General features: G+C 37.9%; 1 protein-coding gene across 7 annotated transcripts in view; it reads left to right on the forward strand.

Annotated features, from left to right (window-relative positions):
• The first annotated feature begins 3,072 nt into the window (after positions 1-3,072).
• Positions 3,073-18,314, forward strand: part of NSD3 (nuclear receptor binding SET domain protein 3) — a 117,249-nt gene continuing 102,007 nt past the window's right edge. For all 7 annotated transcript variants that reach the window (XM_053901072.1, XM_053901075.1, XM_053901074.1 and 4 more), the window contains exon 1: positions 3,073-3,188. The gene's annotated coding sequence lies outside the window, so the exon portion shown is untranslated. The remainder of the gene's footprint in view (positions 3,189-18,314) is intronic.

An 18,314-nucleotide genomic window follows, 5' to 3' on the forward strand; every position in this document is an offset into this window, starting at 1 on the left:
CCCGATGGCAAATGTTGAGCTCTAAAAGGCTAGGCAGTTATAATTTTCAAATTAATTCCATAAATTAATCACTGCACTATCATAAACATGTACTTTTCTGGAACAGATCATAAAGATGCAAAAATATTCCTTTCAGTTCCCTGGGAGACATTTTATACCGGGAAATAATCTTATTCATGCATTGTATTCACTTACAACCAGGCACAGTGAAAATCATTAAGTATTCATAAACCAGATGAACGATTCCAAGCTCAGTATTGGAAAGATGAGCTAGATTTTCTACCACAGCCATATGTCAGCAATCCTATTCTAAAAAGGGAAGGGTTAAGAACCTTCCTATTGAAATCTGTTTGTTCAAAGCAATGTTTGCCTTCTGCTCTCAGGCCTGGCAATTTTTTGACTTTCATGATTAAGTGATTTATCATGTTAGGAGTTTTTGGATATAATCTTTGGAAGAGAAACAAAAAATTTTTTTCTCCATAACTGTGGCCCTGCGAATTGTGTTTGATTGCTGTCTTCAAATGAACTGTTTGCTCATTTTGTATGGAGAAGAGAAAGCATGATCTGAACCTCAGAAGATGTTAGATGCTAAAAATGTAAATTATTAATTTTAACGGCCGTTTCTTTAAATATGACTCAAGATCCAATATTATTAACAATATATTTTCTAATGTTTTGCAAGAAGAGATTATACATCTACTTGACATAACTAATTTCATTTATTTATTTTTAATGTTTATTTATTTTTTAGAAGAAAGAGCACGAGTAGGGGAGGGGCAGAGAGAGAAGGAGACACAGAATCTGAAGCAGGCTCCAGGCTCTGAGCTGTCAGCACAGAGCCTGATGCCGGGCTTGAACTCACAAGCTGTGAGATCATGATCTGAGCTGAAGTCGGACACTCAACCGACTGAGCCATTCAGGTGCCCCGGCATAACCTTAATTTTAAACTCTTGTCACTTAGAAGCAGATTAAAATAAAATCCCTGGGGACAATTTATCAGCTTCTCCTCAAGGGGAAAATCCAGGTGTCAGGTCAAAGCAACAGTTTGTCAACAAAGCAAGGAGTTTACAGGAAGGTGGAAAGGAAGGATGATGGTGGAAAGGATCATAGGAGAAAAAAAAAGATTTAACCTCTCAGGTGTCCCCCTTTAAGATGTCTGTGTTCTAAAAAGACATTTAAAGTAAACAAAAATAGATTCGGTTGATTCCTTTAACTTTTGGTACTGCACAAACCATAGAAATAGGTTTAGAAATAGTTAATGGTTGACAGTAATGAGACACTTAATTATCAATATCATCTGCAGTATTATTAACAGGGTTATGTTTTTAAAACCCTGAAACATAATTAGTAATCATTAAAATAATTGATCTGTAGGAATCTTTTAATTTCTTGTTTAAATGGTATTTAAGATAAAAATATCAGGAATTTCTTGTGGCCGTGCCAAACAGATCCAGAACTATAATGTCGGTGCAGAGTGTAACATCTAGTAGCGATACGGCTTTATTCTCAGACCATAACGCAGAGGATAGGTTTCGTTGTCTCACTGCTGCTGTGTTTCCTTCGTACGTTCACGTCTCTTGTGCTGCAACATTCTAAGTCATTACCACCAGGCCCCAGGAAATATCACCAAATTTCGCACACTCCTGCAAGGCTACTTTATTATGTCACACACCTTCTATTGTTTAACATAAATTTCCTAGAAGGGGGAGCGCTTAGAGGGTTACAGAGAATTTGGGTCTCTTTTCCTCTTCTCAAGCTTGAGTGAGCTCTGTGGAGGACAAATGCCCCCCCGTCCCTGGAAGCGAAGGTCTGGCTGTGAGCAGCAGAGGACCCAGGCACGTGACGGACACTGAGCCCTCTAGGTCCCTGGGGTCCGGGCTGCAGTCGGCGTTGACGACGTCCTCCTGGTTACCCACAAGCCTCCGGGCCCGCAGTGCCAGCAGGAAGAAGGCGTGCGGGGCCCGGTGTCTGCCAGGGAGGTCAGCGCTTCCTCATAGCGACTGAGATGCCGCCACGGCTTGAGATTGTGGGGCGGGACGGGGTGTGGGGGCGGGGGGGGGCAATCCGGGGCTCACATCCGAGGTTGGATGAGCGACTATCCCCCAAGGCTCAAAACTGAAATTGCTGCCACGGATTCCAGACACAGACTCATGTGAAATAGGGAGCTCTTCTCTGACAGCTGTCGGACAGAAGGCAGCCAAGGCTGCACACAAATTGTTCTTCTCTTTCCCGGTCATCTTAACCGGGCACTCGTTTGTAGGTTATTTCTAACATCTAAGGAGCGTACAGCAGTGTCACTCTGAGGAGTACCATATGGTGTTTATTATGTGCTATTATTTAATAAGTATCAGAACACGCACGAACACAATTTTACCTCACAGGCCCAACCTTTAGCCTAGCTTTCTAAAGTCTTTTTTTTTTTTTTTTTTTTTTTTTAAGCTCTCCTTCGTATCATTCCTTCCTGTCTTTGCTTTTATCGCCTGCGGTCTCACTTCTCGTCTAGACTCTCTCGGGCAGCTCCTCTCCGCCCCGCTGACTACCTTCTTCCTCCTTTCGCACCCCCTGCCCCCAAACACGGGACTGCATTTCCCGGCAGGCGCCGCGGCCAGCGGCCAATGAGGGGCTGAGGATTTGGCGGCGGCGGCGGCGGCGTTCCGAGAGCCGGGGTGGGGGGGCTTTGTGCGCGGCGGCGGCGGCGGCGGCGGCGGCGGGAGCGGGCGGCGGCGGGAGCGGGCGGCGGCGGGAGCGGCGACCAGGACGGAGGCGGAGACCGAAGGGGACTGTCCACTGGTCGCTGCGGAGAGGCGTGCGAAGGCCGAGTAGAGCCCCGAGGACCTTGCTGCTCCGGCGCGGCCGCCAGCCACAGCCTTCTCTCTGGCAGCAGCGGCTGCGCCGCGACCCCCCATCATCCTTCCACCGCCCCTGGCCACCCCGTCTCCCGCAGCCTTCCTCATCTCAGCTTCACGCCCGGCCTGGCCGGCCGCGGCCCTCCTCGGTGCCGGCAGCCATGGCAGAGGCGTCCGGCGCGAGGAAAATCTAGCCCGGGGATTTCATGCGGCCTAGCTCGGTTCCGTCTCCTCCCCCCGCAGCCCCGGCGGCTGCCCGCACCCCAGCCCCACTCCGGGCCTCCGTGTCTCTCCTGTGATCGTACTGACACGGCCGGGGGGTTAGAATGGAACAAACTGAAGGTAAAGTTAATGCGTCTGTGTGTGTATGTGTGTGTGCTGGAAGGAAGGGCTGAGGAGGGAACGACGAGGAGGGAGCGACGTAGGGATGGGACCCGGGGAGAGAGAGAGAGAGAGAGAGACCCTAACAAGGATGGGAGGACAAGCTGGTGGCCAGAAAGGGTTGGAGGGGAGCTCAGTAGGAAGAGCAGAGGGCCAGGTGGGGGGTGTGGAGATTGGGAGGTGGGGCAGAGGAGGTAGGATTGGGATGAGCGATGGAGTGGCGCTGAGGTGGGAATTGGGAGTAAAGGTGGGATGGGGGCGGGGATAAAGATGGAACGGGGGAGGGGCAGGGAACGAGAAGAAGAGTTAGGTTTGGAGATTAGAGACCTGGGTGAACTGAACTAGGTTTGGGGGTGCAGTGTGGAAACTTGAAGAGTCTGGGGGAAGGGGATAGAATTGTATGGAGAAATGGGGCATCAAGAGAGGAAACGAGGGGATGGAAGTAAAGGAAAAGGTGGATTAGGAAAAGGGATATAAATTGTTGAGACAGGATGCATAGGGAGATAGGACATAGACTCAGGAAACTGGAAGACTTAGAATTGGCGTAGTAGGGAGGGAAATGCACTGAATGTTGAGAAGGATGAGAACTATCGACCAAGCATCACAGAGTGGGAGGAAAAGAAGGGGAAGGGGGTTGTTAAAGGAAGGGAAAGCCTTTTGTTCCTATATTTCTGTGTATTCTGGGCCTTTTCTTTCAAGGCTAGAGAATGTAGAAGAAGCTAGTGGTTCTAGTGTTGTGATTGTGAAATGAGGAGGTGTGGGGTTTTACTGTTTTGAGGGAGGAGGAAATGTGTTAGTGTTATGGTGTCAAGACAGCAGAGACATGGCCATAATTTGATGGTTTTGCTGAGGGAGTGAAGACTATTCGGATTTAAAGGGGGTAGGGGCAGCCATGTTTGCTGCCAGGCACTGCAGTGTAAATAAATTCCTTCTCTCCGACAGCAGTATGAATGTGGAAGGGGCCAGTTCAGATTGTCAACCCCCTTTCTTTCTATTCATGAACTCTTCCCATACATCTTGTGGTAATTTAAAATTATTCATAACCACCAAAGGAGGTAGTGATGTTTTCCATCTTGTGTGTTTTGCTGCTCCCCCCACCCCCTTTCCCTCTTCCTTCTGGTTGCAAACAAGGCATGCTAATGAACTGCAGTGTAAAATTAACCCTTTTTATAAAGTTGGAACTGTATGTTTACTGGGTGAAGGAATCATTGCTATCGTATTTCAAATGTGATCATCAAAAGTCTTAAATGTTGAAAATTCATTTGTTTTAGAAGCTTCGGAAGCAGTCAACATGTTTTCTGAAATTCTTTAAGTAAACAAGGAAATTGCATTGGTTATTTTTCTTGGGCTTGTGTTCTTGGCAAAGCACTGTGTGGGGGTGAGAAGGGGTAGAAAGATCTGCTTGTGGTAGGTTATGTTCTTGCTGTATTTTGAATGTTGGAAAATTAGAAGTAGGTGTATTTTACAATGATGTTACCGACAGTTCATGCTCTTAGGTGACGGGTGTGTTAAGAAGTGTTTTTCTTTTAATACGCTCTCTCTCCTCCATCCCTTCTCTTTGCTTCATGGGTACAGGTCAGTACAGTCTCCAGATGTCAGCTCAGCACAGTGTAATGATCTATGAAGTAGGCATGCAGTTCTTAGAGCCTCAGTGAAGTGCCGGATTTTTGGGGTTTTTTTGTTTTTTGGTGAGAACTTCAGGTTACTCTCAGGAAAGCTACAATAACGCTTTAATGTATTAAAATGTAACTGCTTGTGTAATTTGAAATGGTTACTGTTCTAAAGGTTTTAAATCCTGACAAACTTACAGTAGATACATTGTTAAGTGGAGCCTATTTTATTTTCCTATTGAAAAGGATTAAATGTGTGTGTGTGACCTTTTATTTTTGTTTTATAGTTGTAATTGGGGTAATTCAAACTTTAATCCATCATATTGATTTTGAAACTATTCTCTAATACCAGGAAGGTGTGTTAAAATTGTAATATGATGGACTCAAACCAGTTGTACCACATATTGATTTAATCTATCTTAATGCAATATCCTTTCAGTTGTTATATAGAAGTTTAGGAGGTGTTCTTGGTGTGTTGAAAAAATTAAATTGAATATTGTTAGAGTAATACTTTATGAGAGTACTTTTAGTTAAAGGCCAGATTCAAAACTTGGTGTATTTTGACTTGATGATATTCAGCCTGAATTTTTAATGTTTGTTTATTTATTTTTGAGAGAGAGAGAGAGAGAGAGAGAGAGAGACAGACAGACAGACAGTGCAAGCAAGGGAGGGAACAGAGAGAGGGAGACACAGAATCCGAAGGAGGCTCCAGACTCTGAGCTGTCAGCACAGAGCCTGATGTGGGGCTCTCGTTAACCACCGGATCATGACCTGAGCTGAAGTTGGCCGCTTAACTGACTCAGCCACCCAGGCGCCCCTAAGCCCAAATTTTAAAAAATTCTGTGAGGAAAAGTTTCACTCAAAAAAAAACTATTCAATATGCTTTTTTGGAATTAATTTTTATGGAGATCTCATTTTTATATCTTCCACTCAGTTGACATGTTATTTGTAATTAACTGGTAAAATTGTGTGCATGAACTATCACTGCCATAAATTTAGGAAAATGAGAAATTCTTGTATATTGAAAGAAGAAAAAAACTCATGTTGGAAGCTTGAATTACTTTTTTAAAAAAGTGTATTCCTATGTATTCAGCATTTTGTCAAAAGCAGGGTCCCCTGACTAGCTGTATTGAGTATTCTGGCTCTTTGGATAGGTATCCACATAATGAAGAAGGCTATTCTAGTTAGATAATAATTAATTAAAACCCAGACTTTGCTGTGATTACCGTGTCTGTCAGCCCACCTGCTACCTGTGATAGCTTTTTTTTTTTTTTTAATCTTACTAAATATGCTCTTTCCTATACTAATCAGATTGATTCAATTTTGGGTAAAGGAAATTGGTTGCCTTTGAGATGGTCCTCCTTGAGTGAATTGTCAAATCTGATTCTAAAGACACTCAGTTTCTGAAGTTTATGATATTTATAATAATTATAGCAAAGCTGCTAATAGTTGTCTTACAGTATGTTATGCTAAGTGCCTTACACGTATAATTTCCTTTTATCCTACCAACAGTTGCATGAGGTTGGTACTATCGACTCCTTTTTAGAGATGGAGAAATTGAGGTTAAGTATCTTAACAGCATACAGATGGTAACTAGCAAAGCCAGTGTTTGAATCCAGGTCTTTTCTAATTATATAACCTGGATCAGCAGGTCTTTTAGTTTCTTTTAAAAAATTTATAAAGATAAAAAAAAACTATAAAGATAATACATGTTCATTATGTAAATTTTTTTCAAATATTATAAAAGGCTAAGAGGTAAAAAAAAAAAAAAAAAAAAAAGTTAGCACCCCATTTCCCCCAATAACCATTTTGAAGTTTCTTCTGAAAATATCTATAGATATTTTCTATATATTCTATTTCTTCTAGAAAATATCTGTATATACATATCTGTCTTAAAATACATTCAAAATGGGTCATACTGTCTGCATTTGCTATTGTGGTGTTTGGGGTTTTTGTTTGTTTTTGTTTTTTGCTCTTGTGTTTTAATAGGCTACCTGGGACATCCTTTTAAATTAGCACATATTTGATCTACAAGTGTTTTTAATTAAAAAAATTTTTTTTTAATTTTTTGAGAGAGAGGGAGACAGAGCATGAATAGGGAGGGGCAGAGAGAGAGGGAGACAGAATCCTAAGCAGACTCCAGGCTCTGAGCTGTCAGCACAGAGCCCAGTGCCAGGCTCGAACTCACAAACTCTGAGACCATGACCCAAGCTGAAGTTAGACGCATACCTGACTGAGCCACCCAGGCACTCCTACAACTTTTTTTTTTTAAAGGGTCATGTAGTATTCTATTGTTTGGAATATTGATTAACAGGATGTTAACTATTTTTACTATTGTAAGTAGTATAGCAGGTTCTGAATTAAGTACCTAACAGCCAATTTAAATGGAAGAGATATAATCCAACTACTTTATTTTATAAGAGAGAAAACAGAGGCCTAAGGAAGTTAAGTTCCTTTGGTGACAGATCTGTACCTGGCTCTTTATACTACACCACATTACTTCATTTATTATGAAGGTATTTGAGCTCTCTGTAAAAGCTCAAGGTGAAGGGGAATATTCAAGGTTAGGCACGTTTAATATAATGAATGCAAAAGGATTAAGTTGCAGTGAGGCAAAGGATCTTGTTTCTTTTTTTCATACTTTGTTCACTATGTTGTACATATAGTATATGCACAAAGCATTCTTACATGCATAAATGAACCCTAAGGATCTTAGAGTTTGTGTTTTGGGTAACGAAATGGTTTTGGCAGAATTTTTCCTGTTTTAGTAAAATTATCAATGAAACAAAATAGCAGTGAAATGAAAAAAATAAGAGGTCCATCGTGGTCCTAGAAAGGAACTTGTAAAGAAAATGGAGTCACTAGTAAGTTTTTAAAAATGAGCTAAAATATAGCTCATTGAAAACAAGTTTTAAAAGATCTTAGCAGGCACCACTGATTACTTTATTTTTAATTATTTTTGTCAAGAAGAAAATAAGTTACCATGGATACTTATTCATTGGATTCTTTTGAAACAAAGTCAGTTTTAGACACTTAAAAATTAGAATTATCAAAGCCTTAAAAAGATTTAGAACTTGGTGTCTATAAAATTTGTTTCTTGATACAATGCTGTTTTTAGTTTTACTTTAAAAAAAAAAAAAAGTAGAGTCTGTTATTTTTTGAAAGAGCAACTAAGATGATTTATTCCTTTGTTAATAAACAACATGTCCAGCATTTGAGTTTTTAAATGAATGGTCACCTTTATTTCTGCAGGCTAATCTTTTTATAAATGTTAATAAAGGTAGATTTAAGAAATTGATTATACTACAACTACCCAACACGTTTTTAAAAAGCTTACAGAGGTTTAGTTTTGGTTTTTATTGTTGATTTTACTAAGTACCTAGTAAGTACTTTCAAACACTTCGTATTATGTTGTGCGTGCACAGTGTAGCATAAAATAAAGGTAAAGGCATATTTAAAATTTTGTGAATTTAGAGAATGTTCAGTTCTTACTACATGGATATGTGTTATTACTCCTAAAATATATCTGCCTATCGATGAGATTTTGAATTTGCAAAGCTCCTTGAAAAATATTCTTGACTTATTTTTAAATTTATTAAGATGTGGATCTGTAATTCTTTTTTTACTAGGTTCCTTTTTTTATGTAGATTTAGAGATACATTGAAGAGAAAGTGAAGGGAAAATGAAAACATTTTGTATCCTTTACATTTTAACTGTATAAATGTATGAATTTATTATCTAATAGTACCTTGCACTTATGCCATCTTCTAAGATGTTTGATTGAATTCCTACATGATAATTGGACTTGTTTTTAAAATGTGAAGTTGGAAAGCATAAAAATTATTTAACCCAAATTTAAAGATGGGAAAATTGAGGTTTCAGGAAATCCTTAGGCCAAGTAGATTGGCATGTTAGGTAGAATAAGGTTTTCAGAGTTCTGTCTGATTACTTAAAATTTTTTTTTAGGGATGCCTGGCTGGCTCAGTCAGTAGAGCATGCGACTCTCCCTCTTGGGGTCGTGAGTTCCAAAACCCCACATTGAGTGTGGAGCTTACTTAAAAAAGACACTTTAAAAAAAATATGTGTGTTTCTTGACTTTTTCTTCATAGCCTGCATTATCCTTACTTTAATAGATAAACATTAAATAACAGTAAAGCATTTTTCTACCATGGAACATGCTTTTTGAATTTTGTATGATGTATATACATACATCTTGAAGTACATAGATGGATATTTTAAATATAAGTAATGTATGTATTCCTGGGGTTTTGTGAGTCAAACAAAACTTGGTTTATCAAGTTGATTTGAGATGAAGAAGTCTTGTATGGAGGCTTGCCTTTAACTAGTGGCATTTTGGCTGTAGCCAAGACAGTATTGTGTCTGTTGAGTCTTGTGTAACTAGTATCTCTTAGCTATAGAGTCTTAAGAAAACTGTACATTTAAACACATACACATAAAACACCTTAAGAAAGAAACAATTTTAAACTTTTAAGTTGTGAAATATGACATATAAAGAAAAAAGCACAAAACCTAAATGTACAGGGCACCTGGGTGGCTCAGTTGGTTGAGCGTCTGACTCCTGGTTTTGGCTCAGGTCATGATCTCACACGGTTCGTGTTTGAGCCGCACATCTGGCTTTGTGCTGACAGTGCAGAACCTGCTTGGGATTCTCTCTCTCTCTCTGTGTCCCTCCCACTCTCTTTCTCTCAAAATAAATAAACAAACTTGAAAAAAAAAGATTAAAAAAAAACCCTAAATGTACAGTACAAACAAATAATTAGAAAGTAAACATTATGTAGTGACCACTCAGGTAATAAACCCTTTAAGGAAAACTACAGAGACTGCTTCATTGGTTTAGTTGGTATTGCCTTGATAGTGTTGGACTTTCAGGATAACAGTATGCTGAAAGTAATCTGAAAAATTAATAATGAGGGGTCAGGAAATGTAAAAACTGAATCACCAGTTACTGTTATTATCAAAAGGGTTATCTAGGCAATTAAAAACAAGTTTCCTACCAGTGTAGTCATTTAGTGATTTGAAATCTTAGTGCTATATTAATGAATGTGAAACAAAAAATGACACTAAATTCTATAAGAATCATGCCATTTTACACAAAGTGTTTTTTTTCAGAGTTCATCTCTTACAGTTTTTTGTAGAATTTAATGACTACTGATTTTTAGATTAATATGCAAACTCTAACAATGATTTTTGCTTAGAAAATATCAAATTTGAGCTATTAATAATATCCTAAGTTAAGTATCTTATTTTATAAAAACTGCTTTGACTCTCTTGCTTTCACATTAATGTAACTATTAAAAAAGTATTAACCTGAGAAGTAATCAGTAGTGACATTCTATTTTGACACTTCATCCTTGATACCTTTTGATTCTTATCTTTTCTGTATTTGGTCTAGGTGAATCAAATTTTTTTGAAACTGAAGAAACTTACTTGAGGGTGCTTCTTTGTCTTAGCAGACTGTTTTCTTATATGTTTGGAAGTGTTAAATGTTGATTTTCGAGGATTTTGATAACAGAGAAAATTGAATTTTTTTCCTTTCTGACTACCTGTTACATACAGTATACTTGCATAAAATTCTGCAATGTGGACTTTGGAAAAGACATTTTTGGAACACATTTTTGGAACATATCTACGTACATAAAGTAAAACCTTTATTTGGTTATTGTAATTTTGTTACTTTTTAAGCTTTCTTTAATGATTTCTGCAGAATCCAAATACGTTAGCACATAGTATTTCATATTTGGTTGTGATGAGAAACTTTTTGCTGTGCTTTACCATACCCTTGAATTCCTTCCTGTAATGCCGTAAAATGTTGTTCTTTTTTATTCTGGCTAATTTTCCCCTAGCAAAGATGATAAGTAATTATTTTAAATCTTGAAATGAACATACATGTTGAGTTTTCCTAGATGTGGAAGCAAATGTGATTTGATATAATAATGTTTTAAACCTAGATTAGGTAGTTTGGCTTTGTGTATGAAGTAGAGTTAATACGCTTTTGGCCAGCTCGTGGTTTCTGTGTTAACACCTGTAAAATTAAGCGTGGATCATTAGAATTTATTTTATTGGGGATAGAATTAGTTAAGGTTTTAAACTATGAGGTTAATGCATTAATTAAGGTATTGGACACATATACATACATGCACACACATAATACTTGTGAGAAATGCTGATGGCCCTGTTTTTATTTTTTAATGGAAAATTTGTACTTTTCAAAGTGGCTACTAGTTTAAAAATAACACTTATGTTTAACTTATGAAAGGATTTTTATTGTAGAGAAATTGAAGACTAGTCAGATATAGAGAAGATTAAGATCACTTGAAATTCTGCCAGTTGGAAGTAACTATTGACACTTTGTTCTATATCTTTCCAGTGTTTTCTCTTATGCATCTATGTATTTTTTAACAAACTGCAGTTGTACATTAATATTATTTTGGTAACATGGTTTATTATGAAATGAATTTTTTGAGAATGTGATTTTTTGAATTGACATTTAATTTCATTGTATGGGTATGCCATATCTGTTTACCATTCTTCTATTGATGGTATTTTAGGTAGTTTGCACTTTTGGGATATTATGATTTGATGAACATCCTTATACATTAAAAAACAAAAACCTTTATGACTGTGATTATTTCCTTACAACAGATTCCTAGAAATAGAATTACGTAACAGATATGAACATTTCAAAGGCTTTTAACACGTATTGCCAGTTTGTTCTCCAGAAGGGTTTTTTTAAATAACAGTTTTGTTGAGAAATAATTCACATACCATACAATTCACCCACTTAAAGTATACAATGCAGCATTTTTTAGTATATTTGTAGAATTGTGCAGTCATCACCACAATTAATTTTAGAGCATTTCCAGAAAATTTTGAGCTAGTTTAAACTCCCAGCAATATCAGAAAGGCTTTGTTAAATTTGTGGTTTTTAAAGTGTAGTGCAAATATATAATAACACAATCATTTATGTGATAACATATTTTTTCTTTGTGATCACCATTTATTTTTTTTAATTTTATTTCCAGCTTTTTTTTTTTTTATATTTATTTTTGAGAAAGAGAGAACAGACGAGCAGAGGAGCAGCAGAGAGAGGGTGACAGAGGATCTGAAGCAGGCTTCATGCTTGCAGCGCAGAACCCAATGCAGGGCTCGAACTCGTGAGCCTTGAGATTGAGCTGGCTTAACAGACTGATCCACCCAGGCATCCCCAAATTTTAGTTCCACCTTTATTGAGATATAATTGACTGACACACACTTTATATCCATTTATGAGTGAGTTTAGAAAGTTACTGATGAAGATGCTCATATCCTATGTTCAGAAATCCTGACATACAGAGTTTAAGTTTATGAAACAAAGTATGTGGCAGATTTTTCAAAAATTATAAAATCATTCTCCAGTCAAGATGCCTTTATTGAGAGAGTGTTGTATATGGTTTAAAATATGTTTCTTTTTTTGGGGCGCCTGGGTGGCGCAGTCGGTTAAGCGTCCGACTTCAGCCAGGTCACGATCTTGCGGTCCGTGAGTCCGTGAGTTCGAGCCCCGCGTCAGGCTCTGGGCTGATGGCTCGGAGCCTGGAGCCTGTTTCCGATTCTGTGTCTCCCTCTCTCTCTGCCCCTCCCCCGCTCATGCTGTGTCTCTCTCTGTCCCAAAAATAAATTAAAAAAAAAAAAAAAAATATGTTTCTTTTCGTTCAAATTTTATTTAGAAACATTTTATTTTAGAAAATGGCTATAGAAAGTGTGCTATACCTGTATAATTAACTATAGCAAACTTGTCACCCTAAAGAAAGTATGGTTTTCTTTTTATTAAGAGAGGTTTGCTTTGCTTAAGTGACCTTCACCCTGAAAGTTGTTCTGTCATTCTGTTTGCTTTAAGCCAGTTAACAAAACATCTTTTTTTTTTCCCCCAACTCCATGGGCCTGTGGAGTATAGGGCAAGAGTCCCACCTTAACAACTAAGGCACAGTGTTGTCATCCCTGGAGATGAAAATATCTACTTTTTGGAGTTACAGTGATCCAAATTAGAACTGCTAGAGTGTACCTGGAACCGGACCAGGCATATAGCTGATAATTAATGACTTAAAAAAATTTTTTTTAACATTTTTATTTATTTTTGAGAGAGAGAGAGAGAGAGAGAGAGAGAGAGAGTGTGAAGTGGGGGAGGGGCAGAGAAAGAGGGAGACACAGAATCTGAAGCAGGCTCCAGGCTCTGGGCTGTCAGCACAGAGCTTGAGGTGGACCGCAAGATCATGACCTGAGCTGAAGTCAGACGCTCAACTGACGAGCCACCCAGGTGCCCCCCAAAATTATTTTAATGTTTATTTAGAGAGAGAGACAGAACATGAGCAGGGAGGGACAAAGAGAGGGGGACACACAGAATCCAAAGCAGGCTCCAGGCTCCAAATTGTCAGCACAGAGCCCCATGCAGGGCTTGAACCCATGAACCTCGAGATCATGACCTGAGCCAAAGTCAGAGAGTTAACAGACTGAGCCACCCAGGTGCCCCGATGACTTTTTTTTAATATAAGAAAAATAATATTTGCAAAATGAACTAGACTTTAGTCCCATGTTTAATAGATGAAGAAATGAATTCATCTGGCCTAAACTCAGTTTCAAAGAAGTTAAAAGTGAAGGTTAACTAATACTTGAATAGAATCTTTGCATGGGTTATGTGAGTGTTTCCCAGTTGTAAGAATTCATGCTGGTACAAGTACGAACATGAAGTTAACTTTCCAGTCCAAATTTACTTCCACTGTTGTTATTACAACAGCATGGTGGCTATAGCTTCACCAATGCTTAGTGTTCTGATTCAGCAAATAGCTGATAGTGTAAAATTTGAGTATATGGTATGAAGTGTCTTATGTTCTTTTTTTTTTTTAATTTTTTTTTAACGTTTATTTATCTTTGAGACTGAGACAGAGCATGAACAGGGGAGGGGCAGAGAGAGAGGGAAACACAGAATCTGAAACAGGCTCCAGGCTCTGAGCTGTCAGCACAGAGCCTGACGCGGGGCTCGAACTCACGGACCGTGAGATCATGACCTGAGCGAAGTCGGACGCTTAACCGACCAAGCCACCCAGGCGCCCCTGTTCTAACTTTTATTGCTTATTTTGAAATGGAATGTTGAATACAATTGATCCTAAAATACTAAAATGATAAACCTGATGAACCAAAAACCAAAAACTGGTCTTTATAGGAAAAATAAACTTAGTAAATTACTATTTTAGATATTATAATAAGTTACTTAGTATTTTAAAAACCACATATCAGTTCTGTGATGCATTCTCTTTTTGTCTTGCTGTGGTGAATGGAGAATACAAGGTAAAGTCAAATTTGAACATTTACAAAATTTTGAGAACCAATCTCAAATCATTTTACTATAACTTAAAAGTTTGTTGGTGAAAGAGGTAGGAAAATATGTGGATGAACTTGTTAGTTTACTAGATTTCATAGTGCATGGAGCAAGATGACTGATTGGAGTTACTTATTTTGTAGTAATTTTCAGTATGAGTCAATACCCTTGATGGAAGGGATTGGAAAATAATCTAAATTTTCTTCAAGTGTTAATACCGTGTCTGCTGTGCCGGGTGGGGTCAAGAACAAAGTGAAGACCATCGAGGTTAAAGCAAGTAGATAAGGGAAATATGGTATATTGCTAGTAAGTTTTATATTGGTATAGGCAATTCAGTAGTACTGAGGTTTAGTCAGGAAAAAATAAGAACTACAAAGCATCCTAAACTATTGTATAACAATGAAATCATAGTCAATGAAATTTGTATAATTGTATTCAATGACACACTTACTAGTCCATTGAAATACAATATAGGGTGGGGTTTTTTTGTTTTGTTTGTATTTCATTAGTTAATTGTGTTTTATTTCATGCAGGTCACTTCCTAATACAGGATATTAAAATATCCTTGACCCTTATCCACACATTTTTTGTGGAAAATTCTTAAGTGAAAATTTCAGAAAATATTTGTGGCAGTAACACTGTAGTTAAACAGATTGTGGGGTAATACAGTTACACTTTTAAAAATAGTGTTGCTCTTTTATTAGTAGTATAGACTCAGAAAAATTAAAAATTAGAAGAAAATGTGCCACTTCTGTAATGCATCTTTATTATTTACTTAGAGAATTTGGTAGAAAGAAATATGGTAGAAAGAAATATGGGTCTGATTTTCCCCCCTAAAATTTTATTTATGTAAATAGATATTGGTTGTCAATTTCATATAATTGTTTGCTCTTTCAAATAGTGAACATCTTTATGTAATGTTAATGTTAGGTAAGACCTTAAAGTTAATTTTTTTCAACCACGTATATTTCTGTCAGCATGAAAATCCAAACTGTACACCTATTTATTGATAACTAGGAGGAGTCACAGCCCATTTTCCATTGTTTGGGGTCTTTTCAGGTTATCTGGATCATCTCATTTTTAACCTCTGCTATTAGATATACACAAAAGCCTAATTCTGTATCCCTCAGAATTCATACAGCTAAAAGAGGTAGAATCAGAGTTAAAATTCAAGTCTCATTACGAAAGATGGATGTCAGAGTACGTTTTTGCTTATCCCAGACTTATCTCAGTCTGTCTTATTCTAGAATATAGATCTGATTACTAAACCTCTTATGTGACTTCTTTCTGGCTTCACAGTACTACTCACCCATTCCTTTAAAAAGTTTATGACTGGGGCGCCTGGGTGGCTTAGTTGAACATCTGACTCTTGATTTTGGCTCAGGTCATGATCTCACAGTTTGTGAATTAGAGCCCCACATCGGGATCTGCCCTGACAGTGCAGAGCCTGCTTGGGATTCTCTCTCTCCCTCTCTGCCCCTTTCCTGCTCACTCGCTCTCTTTCTCTCAAAATAAGTAAATATTAAAAAAAAAGTAAAAAGTTTATGATTAACCTTATTTTTATAAGCTTCTTTGGAATATTTTTGTTTAGTTCAAATATGAAAAATAATTTTTTTTTGAAAAATAATTTATATCAGCACTGTCCAATAGAATTTTCTGTGATGGGGGCGCCTGGGTGGCTCGGTCAGTTGAGTGTCTGACTTCGGCTCAGGTCATGATCTCACAGTCTGTGAGTTCGAGCCCCGCGTCGGGCTCTGTGCTGACAGCTCAGAGCCTGGAGCCTGTTTCAGATTCTGTGTCTCCCTCTCTCTGTGACCCTCCCCCGTTCATGCTCTGTCTCTCTCTGTCTCAAAAATAAATAAAAACGTTTAAAAAAAAATTAAAAAAAAAAAAAAAGAATTTTCTGTGATGATGAAATGCTTTATAGCTGTGTTGTCTAACATGGCAGCCACTAGCCACATATGGATATTGAGCAATTAGAATGTGGCTAATGTACTTGATAAATTTTATTTAATTTTAATTTGTTTAAAATTAAATAGCCACATGTGGCTAGCACCGATTGAGACATTTTTTAAAAATATTTTTTAAAAAACTTTTTAAAAGTTTATTTATTGTGAGAGAGAGGGAGAGAGAGAGAATCCCAAGCAGGCTCTGCACTGTTAGCACAGAGCCCATTTTGGGGCTTGAACTCCGGAGACATGAGATCATGACCTGAGCTGAAACCAGGACTTGGATGCTTAGCCAGCTGAGCCACCCAGGTGCCCCAGGTTTAGATATTCTTAATAAAGGAAAGAATTAAGTAGAGGTGGACATATTTTTCACATTATTTGCTCTTGCAGTCTATTTGTGTGTTTTTGTGGGGTCGGGTTTTAAAATCTCATTTTTCCAAAATACTCAGTGTCTTAGTGAATAAATCTAGTCATAGAAAACAACTTAGTAATAGCTATTTGAAAGCTATCGTGTTTTTAAAAATTCTTTTAATTGATTCAATTAAGTGACTATAGACTGCCAACCAACAGAATAATTTTATTTCTGTAGTATTCTGGAATAGTTATGGTTAAATAAGATTTCAAACTTAAACTTTTCATGTTACATGGAACATTTGATTAAATTATTATTAAATTTTTTTGCTATTGCCATATCTCAGAAGTCTCTGAAACAAAGAGAAATTGAAATAAAAGATATGCCTAATGATCACCTCTTCACTTTGTCTTCTTTAAATCTTTCTATATAACTAATTCCTGGTTTTGATTGTTAAGCCTTTTTTTTTTTTTTTTGAAATCAGGCTAGCCCCTCAGTCATTGTATCCTGTTACCCTGTTTTATAGTAGTTTATCACTATCTGAAATTTTCTGCTTTAAGCTCCATGAGACTAGAATCTTATTTCCTTTGACTTCCCAGAGTTAGAACAAGATCTGCTGTATAGTTGGTGTTCAGTAATGAACCATTTCACAAACAAAACAAAACAAAACAAAGGATTCTGTGAAGAATAAGATAAATATTTGGAATAACATGCCAGTTGGAGTCTGGGAATAGGCAAGGTGAGACTCAGCTTTTGATTATCTTAGTGATGCTGGTGTAGGTAATTTAAGGTAATTATTTTTTTTTTTAAGTTTATTTATTTTGAGAGACAGCAAGTGGGGAAGGGGCTCAGAGACAGGGAGAGAGACTTCTCTTAAGTCTCCACACTGATACAGTGCAGAGCCTGATGTGGGGCTCCAACTCAACGAACCATGACATCATGACCTTAAACTGACACTTCACCAACTGAGCCAGCCAGGTGCCCCTAAAGTGATTAATTTAGAATGATTTTGTATAGAAATGTTTCTCTGTGAACTTTTATTTTATTTATTTTTAAAATTTGTTAACGTTACTATTGAGAAACAGAGCACGAGTGGGGGAAGGGCAGATAGAAGGGGAGACACAGAATCCAAAGCAGGATCCAGGTTCCGAGCTGTCGGCATAGAGCCCGATGTGGGGCTCAAACTCACGAACTGTGAGATCATGACCTGAGCCAAAGTCGGACGCTTAACTGACTGAGCCACCCCGGCGCCCCTGTGAACTCTTATTTTAAAAACAAGCTTTTGTCAGGGCCCCTGGGTGGCTTAGTTGGTTAAGTGCCCAACTCTTGATTTTGGCTCAGGTTGTGATCTCATGTGCTGATGCTGCGGAGCCTGCTTGGGATTCTGTCTCCCTCTCTCTTTGCCCCTCCCCTGCTCACTCTCTATCTCTAAATAAATAAATAAACAAGTATATAAATAAAAACATTAAAAAAATTTTAAAACAAGCTTTTGTCTAGGCATACATACATGTACTAAATAAATCTCATCCACATAAAAACATCATAGAGTTGACAAAATGGAAGGAAAAAGTGAGAAAATATTTACACGGTCAGTTTTTGAGTATTCAGCCTCATTTCATAACTTCTTAGAGATGAAGGGGTTTACTCAGAGTCATTTATATACCATTGGCTGAAATGGTAGGAGAACTACCTGCTCCTGATTTTCCAGTATGTTTTGACTTATGATCTATGAATGAACATCGCTGGGTAGCAGACATAGGCACTTTAACTGATACAAGCAGTATTTGGCTAATACTGATTTGAGTT

Source organism: Panthera pardus, unplaced genomic scaffold (genome assembly GCF_024362965.1).
Source record: "Panthera pardus isolate Hobbes unplaced genomic scaffold, ASM2436296v1 HiC_scaffold_13, whole genome shotgun sequence".
Taxonomy (NCBI): domain Eukaryota; kingdom Metazoa; phylum Chordata; class Mammalia; order Carnivora; family Felidae; genus Panthera; species Panthera pardus.